Source organism: Limulus polyphemus, unplaced genomic scaffold (assembly GCF_000517525.1).
Source record: "Limulus polyphemus unplaced genomic scaffold, Limulus_polyphemus-2.1.2 Scaffold2587, whole genome shotgun sequence".
Taxonomy (NCBI): Eukaryota; Metazoa; Arthropoda; class Merostomata; order Xiphosura; family Limulidae; genus Limulus; species Limulus polyphemus.
Genome location: NW_013668197.1, coordinates 171,549 through 181,148, shown reverse-complemented (window position 1 = coordinate 181,148; position 9,600 = coordinate 171,549). Strand labels below are relative to the sequence as shown.

Below are 9,600 nucleotides of genomic sequence, written 5' to 3'. Positions count from 1 at the left end.
GAGCACGAGACGTTACAGCGTTTGTTTAGCGCGATTGTTGAAGTTGAGTGTATCAGTAAAGTTATATTTGGAAAGAATAAACTAGTTTTATTAAGAAAAGACTTGTGTCGCTTAAGTTTCGTCGGAACAAAGTTACGGAAAGTTAATTAACAAACGGAGATGTAACAATATTCTTAGTGGTGCAGAGGTAATATTTCTGAGATCCAAACTGGTAGCCATGTTTGGATGGGCTGGCAAGATAACTACTGCCAACAATAACATGCTAATTAAACTCCAACCCCAACTAGAAATTATCAAACTTAATATTCATTACAAATGAAAACAGAAGTCTTGACATTTCCAAAGTTTTTTGCTTTTTTTTTTTTTTTAAAGTAAATTCAACAATCTGAACTTTTTCTTTATATTCATAAAACATGATATCCATATCTTTTTACCACAGAGTATACTTTTGTTACAAAAATTAAAATTGAAATATTAAGTGTACTTTAATTCTGGAATCATTTACCTGTTAAAGTGATGTTTGAAATTATAGGGGTCTGATACCAATCTCCATGGTAAACATTCAGGTTTTTTATTAAACTTCTATCATCCATTGTCTTGTTAAAAAAAAGATAGTCAGCACTTGTCCCACCAAATCTCAAATAAGCTGGTGATATGGATTTTGCAAGTGTCTGGAGCAAAATGGAGCTGTAAAATATGACACCAACATTTGGAATTAAAAGTAAGCTGAAAAGCAATACTGTAAAACACTTCCCAATAGTGATATTATTTTAGAACAACTTGTTCTAAGATTAATCTTTCATCTTTTTTATAATTCTTGTAGTTTATGATAAATTTCTAAAGCTACTTTTCTACCTTTAGTACATTATTACTGTAGCTAAAGAATATCAAATCCACTAAAACAACACAAAAAATATGAAGATCAGTATCAGTCCTCCATACTGATATCTTATAACATATGTCCAGTCATATGAAAAGTTTTTACACTAATACTAATTAAAGATTAAAAAATTTAATATCAAATGAAGATCTTACCAACACAATCACAAATAAAACATCGATATCATCAGAAGAAACTCGTGAAAAAATAGCATACATATATCACAGTCTGCAGTAATTCATATGTAGCATAAACAAGTTAAGGAATATGCATTCATAGGTTCTTCCTTTAAAATGTAGTACATGTACGTACTTTAGTAAGGAAGTACATTATGCTAATATAATAATAGGTAGGCAAACAATGAGTTATTAGCATAAGAATGGTCCACCTTTTGAAAGTGCTCATTTTGTATCAAGAGTTATTGAATCTCGTTGTTTTTCTGACATCATGACATTATAAGCACAAGGAAAAGTTTTATTGATGGTGGAATATTAACTTACGATAAACACTTCCACAGAATCAGCACAATTCATAGTTTGAAAGAATATCTGATGAACAGAAAGACTACACAATCTGTCACATTTTGATTGATTTTCATTATTACTATTACAATTCTATACTTTTAAATTATTTATTAGTGCAAACTACTATTACGTAGACTACTTTGGTAAAAATTTGAAAAATGAATGCAGAACTGCTATGCATAATAACAAATAATTTGATAAACAGAAGTAAATCTAAAATATCTAAAGCCATAAAAAACCTAGAGAGTAAACTAAAAATGCTTTACTAAACTACATTTTTTTAGAAATTGAAATCAGACAAAACATAAAACACATCAGCAGTAAGACTAGTATTTTGTAAATTAAAGGAAAGTTTGTGTAGGTTCAACTTCTCAGCATAAAGTGAATCAATAATTTCTGATATTGAAAGTTCTAAATTCTTACAAATAGTTATTCAATTTTGACATATACATAGTTAAAACATACACTGTTGAAATAATCTACCTGTTGCCATTTACACTTATTACAGGGGGTAGACTGTAGGATAGTGAACAGAGTCAGGCAGTGATCTTCAGGAGTCGAGACAGCCAGATGTGAAGAGAGTGGGCAACAATGTTATGCAAGGTAGTCCACATGCCAGCTTGAAGGATCTCATCCAACAACCACCAGAAATGAGTAGCAAGAAAATTAGAGATGGTGAACCTCATGGGACAAAATGCACAGTGTCTGTAAGAGACTATACCTTATAAGGATAAGACCAAACATAAAAATTGGCAAACCCAACCCATAGAGGTAGAAGGAGATTTATCCTTGGAGGAATCCCAAGGAATGTAAAGTTGAAGCTGGAATCCTCAAAAGTAAGAGGCATGAGCTAAGTAGCAACAAATAGGGCACAAAAGTTTTCTGGGTTCGAATGATCACAGAAGAGTGAAATATAAGGAAGGGAGAGCTCTCCTTCTAAAACAGCTAAAAAATTAGGGAGGAAGGACCGGTTTGAAGAAATAAAAATATGAGGATGATGCAAAGGGGTATGGGATGAGTCACTAGGAAAAGATCTGAACAACAGCAACCACAGTCAAGAAGTAAGAGGAATGCGTCTTAAAAATGGTAGAGATTGTAGGTTGCTAACAGCTCGAGGGGCCCAAAAAAAGGGCATGCTAGACGATACTGAGGTCTCAGTCAGGCATTTGAACAGGGCGTGTATGTCTATGGATAAGGAAACAACAGAACAAGGTGAAGAAAACAGGAGAGGAAACACCTTGTGGTATTAAGAAGGGTAAAATATTGAAGACAAGGTCACCCAATAACTGGCAATGATGGAGACAGTTGAATCCTGTTGAACAACCATGTAAAGGAAAAGGGAGAGGTCCAATGGCAGGACAACCAGGAGGATAGTGGCAACAGATTGACCATTACTGAATGCCATGCCCCTCAAATGGATAGATGGCCCATGTAGAAAGACAACCAGAATAGGAACTGAAAAGACTACGAGATTGTGCAGTAGCACAATTCAAAAGAAAACTTGTGAGATTAGGTGGCAGTTGCTTAAAGGGTAGTGGCACGTAAGTCTGTAAGGCAGATGCAAGGGGAAGATAGCTTTTTGTGTGAAAAGGTGTGTATCATCTTGGAATTGTTGGGTACTTCTAATTGTAATGTCAAATTTGTTTACCTTCCTCAACAGACTTTCTCTATACTTTGTTTGATGCAAGAATGTCTATGCCACACTTTGTAATTTATCCCTGACTGTATGTATAGTTGTTCCTGTAAAATCTTTAAATGGAAAAAAAAAGAAAAAGATTTTGATATACCGGTAGAGAAGTCACTGAAGCTATGATTGAAGTACTATGTTGGCATTATTAAGATTAAAATAATTTTAGGATATATTTATAACATACTAGACCACCCACTATTCAAAGATTATGAAGAATTCAAGCTAATTTCAATATTGCACCGATTTAAAGTTTTATTTTGAGATAATTTAATTAAATATTTCCATCCAATCGGATTGTTGATCAGTAGTAAAAGGAAAGACCATTCATTTTTCAAAAAAGTGAACTAAGAAGTTTCATAAAGAGCACGAACAGTAGTGTGATGTTGATGTAAAATTACTCATGCTAGAAATGTTCATAAAAGTGATCCGAGAAACGGCGCTAACTTGGTAAACATGGCTTGATTTTATCGAAACTTGTTTTATTCTGTTTCTATTCTCATTTTAGGAGTACCGTATTCTTACAAATATGGTGCTATTGTGCGCCGTTTTTGCTGTATTTAATTACAGACAAGCAAACAAACAAACAATCTCAGAGTTTTAGCAGTATATAGATAACACTTAAGGACAAGAGGCATGGTGGTCCATTGAAACTAACACATCTGATAAACTAGCAAAACAACCTAAAAGCCAGCCCTTAATTATCATTTAAATATTTATCAAGCATTTCCTAAAGCCCCTTAAGTTTACTGTATCAACCACATCTGGAGGAAACCCATTCAAAATAGGAACTGATAACCTTAGAAAAATAATAATGTCTTTGGTGAAAATGACACCTACCCTGCCAAAAGTCAATATTTTCCTACACTAAAAATGTGTTTCTGATAACTAGTCACCTCCACTTGCATAACAGCTTTTCTCAGTTTTTGTTGCCCTCTATATGTGCAATTTTTGCTCACCACTAACTGTGATGATTCCACCTAACATCACGTTTAAATGTGATATAGCTGTGTTGTAGCATGCAAATGAATCTGCAAAAACCCTCCTAGTGCAGCTGACTTCCTCTCTACTGTAGAGCACAATCACTTAGCGAAAAAACTCATTGGAAATGGAAAGGATGGGTGGGAAGTGTGAGAGAGGTATGTATCTTTCAGCAATACATTTGCAGTGTAGGAAAATATAATTTCCAATACAATACCTTACCTCCACTCATATAATAACTAGAATCCCACATTGAAAAGGTGGAGGGACCGGTGCAAAAGTTATTTAGATGAGTACTCTTCAGAAGTCATCAGAAGAGAACCCATAGTATACTCTTCGCCCATTGTAACTTTCAATATGATACCTTAACTCCACTCATACTGTGCATTGCAAAAGTCTTCTCCCTCCTGTGCTGGTAATAAATTTTAGGTATTTTCTTGTGAAAGACATGAATATAACTCAAATGTCCAAAAATATTTATTATATTAATCTCAGACCAGTTTCTAAAGATTACAAAGAACAAAAGGTGCACTGTTACTCATTTAGTGATATAACACATAGATATAGAGCCATGTGAAAAAATACTTAAGGTCATATACAGCCATCAATATTGATTTAAGTATTTTGAAAGTTAAAATTTAGTTTACTGTTACATATTGAGAATGATGAGAAAAGAATTTTCTACAGACCTAAGGGAAAAGATTGTTCAGAAGCACAATTCTGGCTAAGGCTATAAATCAGTTTTATTTGTTTTCAATTTGCCATTAAGTACTGTAAAATTGGTTGTAAAGAAATGAAAAGTGTGTCACACTAACTCAAACTTGCCAAGATTAGTTCTCCCTAAGAAAGTCTGAACTCGAACAAGCAGAAAAATCATCAGAGAAACAACTTTCAAGGCAACAGTGACACTGAAGGCAATGCAGACTTAAATAGCAGCAACTGGAGTTACTGTACACACCCTGACAATATCATGTACATTACATAAAAAAGGCTTGTAAAGTAGAGTGGCAAGAACGAATTTACTACTGACAAAGATGCATCTTAGATCACGAATGAACTATGCCCGTAAACATTTCAATAACTTTACAACAATGTGGCAGAAAGTTCTATGGTCAGATGAGACTAAAATAGAACTTTTTGGATTAAATGACAAATGATATGTATGGCAGAAACCCAACACTGCTCATGACCTGGCAAATACAGTCCCAACTGTGAAGCATGATGGTGGGTCCATAATGCTGGCACTGGAGAACTTGTATGCATTTAAGGGATCATGGACAGTGCAAAATATACACAGATGTTGGAGGTAAACCTGAAGAAGGCAGCTGAAAAACTACAACTCAATCGAAGGTTTACATTTCAACAGGACAACAATCCCAAATACAGCTCAAAGGCAACCCAAGAATGGTTTTGAAGAAACAAAATTAAAGTCCTTAATTGGCCAAACCAAAGCCCAGACCTAAATCCACTCAAATCTGTGGAGAGACTTGAAAATTGCTGTGCATTGAATACATCTTTCCAACTTACAGGAACTAGAGGATATCTGCAAGCAGGAGTAGGCAAAAATATCTCCAGCATAGTGTGAAAAACTTGTGGAGGATTATCAAAAACGACTTTCAGCTGTCATTGCTGCCAAAGAAGCTTCAACCAAATATTAACTGCATAATCATGTTAGGGAGTGAACACTTTTGCAACATGTGTTTAAGTTTTTTTTTGTTATATCACTAAAGTGAGTAACAATGCACTTTACGTTCTTTGTAATCATTAGAAACTGGTCTGAGATTAATATAATAAATATATCTGGCCAGTTGAGTTATGTCTTTCACAAGAAAATAACTAAAATTGATTACCAGCATGGGGGGGGGGGTGTGTGAAGACACTGTATAATAACTAGAATCCCAAATTGAAACAATGGAGAGACCAGAGCAAAAGTTATCTGGACGAGTACTCTTCAGAAGGCACTGGAAGAGAACCCATGTAGTGAGATATCCTACTGTATAGGGTCACACTCCTGGGAGACTGTACCTCATTTGTACCAGGTATACTCTTTGCCCATTGTAAAGATAACGTGTCTCGAATCATTAAACAGATGCATCAGGTAGTGTAGATTGGTTAGGGTGCCTCAGTCCATAATCGGTGGGTCAACTCCAGTCCAAGACGAGGAGGCGTATGGTACTTGTTGTCCAGTCCAGTCCACAGTAGAAGGAGGGTTCCAACCATCTTCACCACAATCTGTCCTCATAACATCAGTACATATGTAGGACTGCACAACTGCAGGTAGGCCTAAGCCAAATGGGGGCCCAAATCAACCAGAACTGTAACTACAATTATAGGGAAATAAATGCAGGAAGCCAAACTACTTTTTGTGCAGGGGGGGGTATCTTTTGTCATTACATCATTGCCTTCCATCCCAGGTATCATCCTAGTAGCTCTCCTTTGAATCCTTTCCAACAATTCAGTGCCCTTCCTAAGATAAGAACTCAAGTTTGAACATAATACTCCAAATGAGGTCTAACCTGTGACCTATACAATGAACTTTTAACCTCTTTATACTTGTATTCAATAATTCTGCAAACAAAACTTAAAATCCTATTTGCCCTACAACTACTTGGATGGCTTTGAAGAGAATAATAAACCAAAACACTAAGACCCTTTTCTTCAATAACACTTAAAAGTTATTTCAATCAAAATTATACAAATAATTCAAATTGCCATATTCCATATGTATTACCTTGCATTTATTATAATTAAAAGCCATCTGCCATTTATCACCTAACTCATCAAATAATCCAATTCTTTTTCTAAAACAGCAGCATTTTCCTCACGGCCAGCAACATTCAAATCTTAATATCACTAGCAAGCTTACTTATTTTTTTTATGTAAATCAGAAAAGAACTAAGGTCCTAAAATTGAGCCCTGAGATTTGCATTTTCTATCATTCTCATTGAGTTACTTTGTACAAAGTATATTGGGTTCTTTCACATTAGTTAATGTCATTTGTAATGTAGGCCTACAACAATTTATGGCAGTGTATAAGAATTCAAGCTTGAAGAAGGTTAAAAGGAGAAAATAGAGTAACTTATTATTGTTACAATTACATGGACTGGATAAAAATTGTTTTCAACAGATGATTTACAAGAACCTATCATCAAAAGAACAACACTAAAACATCAGTTCCAGAAGTGAGAAAATGTTTTAGTGAAAATAAAACAGAGCTTCAAATATATCTGAGAAACTTATGTGTTCAAGATGATGACTACACGGGCAAAGTGAGAAAGGAAACCTGTTAGACATGATAAAACAATGGAAAGAGACAAAGCGTTTAAGGAAGATCAAAAACAAAGTGGCAGAAATTTAAGAGGATTTAAAGAAAAATATTTGATATTTAAAGAAGAATTAAAATAAAACATTGTGATTAAAGACAAGATTGGTGATGCTATAGGGGATGAAAAAATTATTATATCAACAAGTTTGAAGAAATGTAGAAGGACATCAAGTACGAAAAAGACATCACTGAGGTAAAAAAAAGAGCACCATTAACGAAGAAAAAAACACAGGTGACAGAATAAGGCATTTGGCAAATGAATTATTATATGCAAATATTAAATCAACCACACCTTTTTCTGTATCAGCTTAAGAGTTCCAACCAAAAACACTATCTACTACCAGATATGGAAAAGGAGAACTTATTTGGTTTACACCTATTACCATTACTACTTTACCACCTGTTTCTGAAGGACCTTCCTGAACTACCAGATCCAGAATATAGATGACCAGTATAGCATCAGCCAATCAAGAAAACAACAGACTATGATGGGAAGATACCATGAAAGTCATACCAAGTTCAGTTTCAAATAATTTCCACAAGGAATGGGTGAATAGTGAACAAAGTTACTTATCTTTCTGCCCATTTAAAAGAACCAACTTTGACAACATTAAGTAATCTTCCAGCTGAGAGCCATAACAGATAACAAGTCACCTTATCCATCTGGTTAGGAGTGTAGAATAAGAAAAAAGTATCCAGAGCAAAGTTCCAGAATGGAGTACAGAGAAAAGACCTTAGCTGAGCTTACAGAAGAGCTGGAAATACTTGGCCAATTGTATTTCTCAGACAATCCTTGTAAAATAATAAATTCATTGGAATGTGACCAATTTATAAGCACCATAGAATATAAAAATTAGGCTGAAGTAGGTGTACATCCTTAAAGGAAGATTTGTAGTTAGCAATGGAATCTATTAAAGTTACAGATAAAGTTACAAGATTGTCAGATCAAATAGTGTTGAAACATCAACTCCTGCTGACCAGAGTTTAGATGAACTAAAAGGTGTAGTTAGACAGCTACTGAGACAGAATTAGCTACAAAACAGTAAGAGTTTCAAATGTAACTTAAAAGGACATCTCACCAAGAAATGCAGACAAAAGCTTGTAAGGAATAAGCGCTCTTCCCAAAGAATATCAGAAAGAGGTAAGTTATAGATGTGGGAAACCTAGCCGTTCCAACCAAGACTGTGATGAATCAACAGTTGAAAGATACCAAGGAGACCATATTTGAAGGATGGGTCTTCAAACCCAATTATTAGGTCGTCAAGAAATTAATGTCGCATTTTGGAACACTTTCATTAACCATTCCCCAAAGAACATACATCACATATAATAGTTAAACAAACCACCTAAATGTCATGTTAGTATAGCCTATATAATGTGTAAACTTTAGTATAATCTAATCCCTTATAGTGATGGCACACACATTTGGCATGTAATGCTGTTTGAATACAAGAAAAGAAACAACGCCTCTGTGGCCACAAAGAATATCAAAGAAATTTTAATGGAAGTGTTTTGAATGTTCATAAGTGCCACTGATGGTTCAGCAAATTTCGTTCAGATGACTTTAGCCTTAAAAACTGTGATGGCAGGGGCCGACATGTTGGAATTGATATTGATGTTCAGAAGACACTTGTTGAGTCTAAACCAAGGCAACACACTTGTGAAATGGCTCTGAAATTGCACGTCTTTCATGAAACAATATGTAAACATCTAAGGAATATTGGAAAACTCCATATAGAAGGTGTTTGGGTGCCTCACGAACTCTCTGATGATCATCGTTTCCAATGTGTAAACGTTGCTTCGTCTCTTCTAGCGTGTAATGCACGTGAACCATTTTTGGACAGAATTGTCACTGGTGATGAAAAGTGGATTCTCTATGCAAAGATTAAATGCCAAAAACAATGGCTCAGTCTTAGACAAAAAACACTTCCAATCCCAAAATCTGGACTCCATCAGCATAAAGTGATGCTTTGCATTTGGTGGGACATCAAAGGGGTGATTCATTTCGAACTCCTCACCCCACAGCAAATTGTCAATGCAAAGATATGTAGTTAGTAATTGGAATGTTTAAATCAAGCTCTTTATCAGAAATGCCCTTCACTTGTCAATCGGAAAGGTGTTCTTCTTCTCCACGACAATGCATGTCCACATGTGGCACATTTGACGGAACACAATATCATGGAGTTGGGTTGGGAAGTTCTCC

The 9,600-nt window shown here is 35.0% G+C and overlaps 1 long non-coding RNA gene across 2 annotated transcripts in view; it reads right to left on the bottom strand.

Annotated features, from left to right (window-relative positions):
• Positions 1 to 501: 501 nt before the first annotated feature.
• LOC111087757 overlaps positions 502 to 9,600 on the bottom strand; it is a 12,935-nt gene continuing 3,836 nt past the window's right edge. For both annotated transcript variants that reach the window (XR_002612408.1, XR_002612407.1), the window contains exon 3: positions 502 to 687. This is a non-coding gene — a long non-coding RNA (uncharacterized LOC111087757). The remainder of the gene's footprint in view (positions 688 to 9,600) is intronic.